Raw genomic sequence first — 8,173 nt, forward strand, 5'->3', positions numbered from 1 at the left:
ATATCAGTTACCGGTGCGAGAAAAATAATGTATTTCTAATATTGTATTTCCACCTGTTCGGAAAATTATTTTAGAAATCGTTTGTAATATAGTAAGACAGAACAGAGATGTTACTAATACAACATAAATAACACCATCATTTAGGAGTTCATAACTGTTCAACTGTTCATCTAGAGTGGGTTGTTTCTTGAGCCATATGCTGACAGGTCCCGATGCCGGCTCAGGGGTATTTGGCTATGGCTGGATCCTTGGAAATCTGAACAAATTTTATTAATAGTTGCTCAGGAATTCTATTTTCATTTAAATAATTTAGAAATTTGAATGAATTCGATTTCCGAAATAAAATCTGAACGAATGATCAATGATTACGAAATATGTATATTATCGAATAGATCGTTCGTTTGAGCGTTCACAAACAGATTCATATAAGAATTATATAAAAATACGGCTCATCTAGATTGAAAATGTGATTTGTGGAGTGCTGTACAATTTGTACGGCTGTAATCAGTCTAATTAAAAGATCTTCCTGTTGTTTTCAATCCTTTCATTGTTTTCTTTAGACACAACACATTTTTCAGTTTCAAATAAAGATTTTAGGATTATTTTTGCCCAACTTTATAAATAATAATTTTTCGTTATTTTCCCCATGAACTGTTCGAACTATTGTATGGTTTTGGTTTCTTTAGTGGCACACCTCGAAAAGAATATAAAGAAAGAGAAGAAATAGACTGAAGCCCTGTACAGAGTGATCTTCTGACTTGCGCCTAGCGCTGCCGGTGTGTCAGCGAGGTGCCCTGCAACTCTGAACTGCGCTAGTCATGAATGAGTAAGAATGGGCGCTAGATTCATCATGGATAAATAAAAGCAGTAGCATATGAACAACAACAACAACGATAATAATAATAATAATAATAATAATAATAATAATAATAATAATAATAAGAAGAAGAAGAAGAAGAAGAAGAAGAAGAAGAAGAACTTATTGATATATTCTTGGTGGGCACATATCTTATCCTGGTGGCGCAGTTGTTCCGCTGCATGCCTCGCAGGAAACCATGAACATGAATTTGGGGTTAAAGTAGCATTTATTACACACACACACACACACACACACACACACACACACATTATATATATATATATATATATATATATATATATATATATATATATATATATATATATATATATATATATACTGTATACGAGGCACCTTTAAAAAGTTTCCGCACTTTTTAAATTGTACTTATTAAACATTTTCAAAAACAAATTACATCACTTTTCTACAGTCACCTTCGTTTGCGATGCAATTTTCGCAGCGTCGAATCAACTTCTTAATGCCAATACTCATATATATATACATACTGTATATGTATATATATAATTCATTACATTTATATAGCGCTTTTCTCAGTAGTCAAAGCGCTATTCACACAGGGAGTAACCGGGAAGCGAACCCACAATTTTCCACAGTCTCCTTACTGCAAAGCAGCAGCACTAGATAGATAGATAGATAGATAGATAGATAGATAGATACTTTATTAATCCCAATGGGACCACTGCGCCACTATATAAACTGCTCAAAACATTAAAGGAACACTTTGAAACCACATCAGCTCTCAATGGGGGAAAAAATCACTCTGTATATCTATACTGATATGGACTGGAACGAAAGGATGCCACATCGTTTGATGGAAATGGAAATTATCAACATACGGAAGTCTGAATTCAAAAACACCCCGAAAATCAGTGAAAAAGTGACGCTACAGGCTAATCCATTTTGCCGAAATTTCATTGCAGCAACTCAAATCGTACTCTGTTGTTGGTCATTAGCACTAAAACATAAGTAATAAGATAGTTATAATTTACTAACCCTCACCTATTCTGTTTCTCTTCTCGGTACTCACTGCCCACCTGCCAAGTTGTTTTGCCTGCCTAAGGTAAGGTCAACTCTGATGGAGGATCACATGAATTATCGGGCGTCCTTTCATCGGATTGGCTAACCCATAGCAATCTCAGCTGTGGAATGGCTAATTGGGGGAGGCACCTTGATGGCTGAGGTCTCCAGGACTCTAAACAAATCCAAATCATATTATGTGATATCATCTACTGTTAACATCTACTCTGTACCTGTAATATTTTTATTTTACTATTATACTGTATTGAGGGTTACTTGTGTTTTGTTCTGTGTATTGTATTGTATTGACCCCCTTCTTTTTGACACCCACTGAACGCCCAGCCTACCTGGAAAGGGGTCTTACTTTGAACTGCCTTTCCCAAGGTTTCTTCCATTTTCTTCCCCTACTTGGGTATTTTTTTGGGGAATTTTTCCTTGTCTTCTTAGAGAGAGTCAAGGCTGAGGGGCTGTTAAGAAGCAGGGCCTGTTAAAGCCCATTGCGGCACTTCTTGTGTGATTTTGGGCTATATAAAAATAAATTGTATTGTATTGTATTCAGTAGTTTGTATGGGCCCCATGTGCTTGTATGTATTCCTGACAACGTCAGCGCACGCTCCTAATGAGACAATGGATGGTGTTCTGTGGGATCTCCTCCCGGATCTGGACCAGACCATCACTGAGCTCCTGAACAGTCTGAGGTGCAACCTGGTGGTGTCGGATGGACCAAAACATAATGTGCCAGAGGTGTTATATTAGATTTAGGTCAGGCGAGCATGGGAGCCAGTCAATGGTATTGATTCCTTCATCCTCCAGGAACTGCCTGCATACTCTCGCCACATGAGGCCGGACATTGTTGTACACCAGGAGGAATTCAGGACACACTGCACCAACATAGGGTCTGACAATGGGTCCAAGGATTTCATCCCAATACCTAATGACAATCAAGGTGCTGTTGTCCAGCCTGTAGAGGTCTGTGTGTCCCTCCATGGATATGCCTCCCCAGACCGTCACTGACCCACCACCTAACTGGTCATGCAGAACAATGTTATAGGCAGCATAACGTTCTCCACAGCTTGTCACATGTGCTCAGGGTGAGCCTGCTCTCATCTGTGAATTGGACATGCCAATTCTGGTATTCTATGGCAAATGCTAATCCACTGTGCTGGGCAGTGAGCACAGGGCCCCCTAAAGGACATTGGGCCCTCAGGGCACCATCATGAAGTCTGTTTCTGATTGTTTGGTCAGAGACATTCACACCAGTGTCCTGCTGGAGGTCATGTTGTAGGGCTCTGGCAGTGCTCATCCTGTTCCTCCTTGCCCAAAGGAGCAGATACCGGTCCTGGTGATGGGAGGCACATGCTACCAGTAGTGACACTGACCGTAGCCAAATGCAAAACTAGTGTAAAAACAGTCAGAAAAGATGAGGAGGGAAAAATGTCAATGACCTCCACCTGTTAAACCATTCCTGTTTTGGGGGTCGTCTCATTGTTGCCCCTCTAGTGCACCTGCTGTTAATTTCATTAACACCAAAGCAGCTGAAACTGATTAACAACCCCCTCTGCTACTTAACTGATCAGATCAATAGCCCAGAAGTTTCATTTACTTGATGCTAAACTCTTATTAAACAGTGTTCCTTTAATTTTTTTGAGCAGAATATACTGATATATATATATATATATATATATATATATATATATATATATATATATATATATATATATATACTGTATATATATATATCTATCCATCTTCCAACCCACTGAATCCGAACACAGGGTCACGGGGGTCTGCTGGAGCCAATCCCAGGGCACAAGGCAGGAACCAATCCTGGGCAGGGTGCCACACAAACACACCCACACACCAAGCACACACTAGGGCCAATTTAGAATCGCCAATCCACCTAACCTGCATGTCTTTGGACTGTGGGAGGAAACCGGAGCGCCCGGAGGAAACCCACACAGACACGGGGAGAACATGCAAACTCCATGCAGGGAGGATCCGGGAAACGAACCCGGGTCTCCTAACTGCGAGGCATCAGCACCACCGTACCGCCCATATATATACAGTGGTGTGAAAAACTATTTGCCCCCTTCCTGATTTCTTATTCTTTTGCATGTTTGTCACACAAAATGTTTCTGATCATCAAACACATTTAACCATTAGTCAAATATAACACAAGTAAACACAAAATGCAGTTTTTAAATGATGGTTTTTATTATTTAGGGAGAAAAAAAATCCAAACCTACATGGCCCTGTGTGAAAAAGTAATTGCCCCCTTGTTAAAAAATAACCTAACTGTGGTGTATCACACCTGAGTTCAATTTCCGTAGCCACCCCCAGGTCTGATTACTGCCACACCTGTTTCAATCAAGAAATCACTTAAATAGGAGCTGCCTGACACAGAGAAGTAGACCAAAAGCACCTCAAAAGCTAGACATCATGCCAAGATCCAAAGAAATTCAGGAACAAATGAGAACAGAAGTAATTGAGATCTATCAGTCTGGTAAAGGTTATAAAGCCATTTCTAAAGCTTTGGGACTCCAGCGAACCACAGTGAGAGCCATTATCCACAAATGGCAAAAACATGGAACAGTGGTGAACCTTCCTAGGAGTGGCCGGCCGACCAAAATTACCCCAAGAGCGCAGAGACGACTCATCCGAGAGGTCACAAAAGACCCCAGGACAACGTCTAAAGAACTGCAGGCCTCACTTGCCTCAATTAAGGTCAGTGTTCTCGACTCCACCATAAGAAAGAGATTGGGCAAAAACGGCCTGCATGGCAGATTTCCAAGACGCAAACCACTGTTAAGCAAAAAGAACATTAGGGCTCGTCTCAATTTTGCTAAGAAACATCTCAATGATTGCCAAGACTTTTGGGAAAATACCTTGTGGACTGATGAGACAAAAGTTGAACTTTTTGGAAGGCAAATGTCCCGTTACATCTGGCGTAAAAGGAACACAGCATTTCAGAAAAAGAACATCATACCAACAGTAAAATATGGTGGTGGTAGTGTGATGGTCTGGGGTTGTTTTGCTGCTTCAGGACCTGGAAGGCTTGCTGTGATAGATGGAACCATGAATTCTACTGTCTACCAAAAAATCCTGAAGGAGAATGTCCGGCCATCTGTTCGTCAACTCAAGCTGAAGCGATCTTGGATGCTGCAACAGGACAATGACCCAAAACACACCAGCAAATCCACCTCTGAATGGCTGAAGAAAAACAAAATGAAGACTTTGGAGTGGCCTAGTCAAAGTCCTGACCTGAATCCAATTGAGATGCTATGGCATGACCTTAAAAAGGCGGTTCATGCTAGAAAACCCTCAAATAAAGCTGAATTACAACAATTTTGCAAAGATGAGTGGGCCAAAATTCCTCCAGAGCGCTGTAACAGACTCATTGCAAGTTATCGCAAACGCTTGATTGCAGTTATTGCTGCTAAGGGTGGCCCAACCAGTTATTAGGTTCAGGGGGCAATTACATTTTCACACAGGGCCATGTAGGTTTGGATTTTTTTTTCTCCCTAAATAATAAAAACCACCATTTACAAACTGCATTTTGTGTTTACTTGTGTTATATTTGACTATATGGTTAAATGTGTTTGATGATCAGAAACATTTTGTGTGACAAACATGCAAAAGAATAAGAAATCAGGAAGGGGGCAAATAGTTTTTTCACACCACCGTATATATATATATATATATATATATATATATATATATATATATATATATATATATATATATATATATATATATATATATATTGCAAAATAAAGGATGGACTTAGTAAACAAAATGTGTTTGAAAAGTGTTTTGATTACAATTTGAAATTTGGTTTGGTTTACATTGAAGTTTACCAATCTCCTGAATACTTGATGAACAATCTTTTGACATTATGCTTATCAACTCTGGTAAAGTCTGATTGGCCTACTCTAAAGTCAACAGAAGTCTCTCTTCTAACAAAATTCTTTCCACTTGAACTTTGCAGAAAAGTCCAGATGGATATGAAACAAATGATAGAAAGAAGACTCACTGGTTGGAGGAAGAGAGACCATGTTAATCACAAAGAAGATAAGTTAGAAGGGAGTGATTGGCAGTAGGTGGACCAGTGGGTGAGACACCCTACCAAGAAGACTGAAGTTAAAGTGCCCTTTATCCATGTGTAAAAACAGAGACAAGATAACAAAGAAGAGTTGTGGATAAGAGAGGGATGACCCCATTTATTGACCAAGGGTAGATGAATAAAAAAAGGCATCAATATTTTTATAGTTCTCAGAGAGGTCCTCACTTCTTGAGTGCTTGGTCCGATCTGAAGGCGATCTCATGGGTCAGGTGACTTTAAACAGTGAGGAGGAAGCAGAAGGGTTGGAGCATTCAACACATTGAGTAGAAGTGATGTCACAGCTCCTCCAGATTGTGCTCCTGCATTCTACGGCAGACAGAAAGCGTGTAATATCAGTGTCACACCCAAATCCTTCTTGTAATAATAAATGTCCCAAACCCCGAATGACATGCCCCAAGCTTGCATGTTTGATAGCATGTTTACTATTTGTAACTCTGTTTATTGGCACAGGGGGGTTCAGACTTTATTTGTACCTTTCATGTGTACTTTACTTACTTAATAAATGTACCAATTTTGTATACAGTATATTTGTTTTCCTTGAGTGCACAGAGCTCTCCCAAGGATTCCCTCTCCAATGACACCATTCTATTGAACATACATATTTTTTATTCTCTTTCTCCTTTCGATTACTTTGCTTCATTTTATTTTTATTGCTGCCTCATTTAGCCAGACCTCCTGGCTTCTGTACAAGGTACATTCAATAGGTGAACAGCACATAGTAAGCAAATAGGTAAATCAGTTTAAGGTTTATGGCATCTCATGTAGCATCCCACCATATGTCAATTATTGAAATAGCTTAGTTCAATTCAGGGCAATGGTTGCCAGAGATGATCACAACAGCATTGGCTGCAGGAAAGTAGCCAACCCTGAACTGGATACAAACATCAATGTTTCATACATCATGATAAAGTGAAATTACACATGAGGAAAAATTATCTTCATCCTCTTAATAATTCTCCTAACTAGGGAAAGAAAAACATGTAGCTTTTCACTTATCTGATTATAATTTTTGCAAACTGAAGCATCCTAAGAGCCTTATTCTCACAAAACAATTGTCACACAATGATGTACATGTGAAGGGGAAAAACAGGTGAATGTTAAAGATTATCATGAAAAATAAAAAGAAAGATAGGGACTGTTGAGGATAATGAAAGATCAAAACACTCAATGTTATGTTTCTAACTTTTTTGTTTTTTTCAGTACAAAGTTATTTCTCACCTATTGTCATGCAAAAACTATTAGGCTGTTTCCTGGCTGTGAAGCTTATCTGAAAGTCTCCAGTTCAGCATGGCGCTCATCTCATTGTGTAGAGTTTGTTTCCTGTGATACTTCACTGTGATGCTCAGTATTGTACTGCTGTTTATTAGATGGAATGTGCCATAAGATTTGCAAAGCAGAACCACAAACTCTGATGTGGTTTTGTCAGCATATGTTTCCTTTTCACACAAATTTCATGTCAGTATATATTGCAAAGGTAATTTTTCAGTTTTGATATTTTTAGATGCTTTTCACACTAATTTTTTATAGCTTGAAGGGTCTACAATATAAGTATGAATCTTTGCATGAATTTTACAATGTAATTTGGAGATTTACTCAGTGCCCATTTTATTAGGTACATCTAAGAAGTACCAGGTAGGTCCCACTTTTACCACCAAAGTTATTGGTTCATCAAGGTACAGCTTCATGCATTTCTTGCAGATTTTTTGGCCACCCATTCACACTATAAAACCCCCTTGTTACCTCATCCTATAGATGCTCTGTTGGGCTGAGATATGGAAACTGCAGGCCATGAAGGAAACTGAAGTAATTGTTATGTTCAGGCAAACACTTTAAGATGATGTGTGCTTTGTGACCTTGCAAATTAAAATATGCTCAATTGAAACAATCCATGCTGTAAAATTAAAGGAATGCATGTGGCCATAATGTATCCTGTATCTCAGCTCTGGACCTAAACACCAATCAAATCCTTTTCCTTCAGATTTTCTTTTGCTTTGGCCTCCCTCGCTTTCTCTTCCCCTGTACTTGAATTCCCATTACTCTTTTGCCTACATATTAATTGTCTCTCATCATCTTGTCTTGGCAGTGTAATTGCTCTTTTCCCTATTTTTTTATTGTCTAGTTGACAGGGGTGAAACCCAAAATGGTTATCTGCT

The sequence above is a fragment of the Erpetoichthys calabaricus genome, chromosome 2 (assembly GCF_900747795.2).
Source record: "Erpetoichthys calabaricus chromosome 2, fErpCal1.3, whole genome shotgun sequence".
In the NCBI taxonomy this organism is placed as follows: Eukaryota; Metazoa; Chordata; class Cladistia; order Polypteriformes; family Polypteridae; genus Erpetoichthys; species Erpetoichthys calabaricus.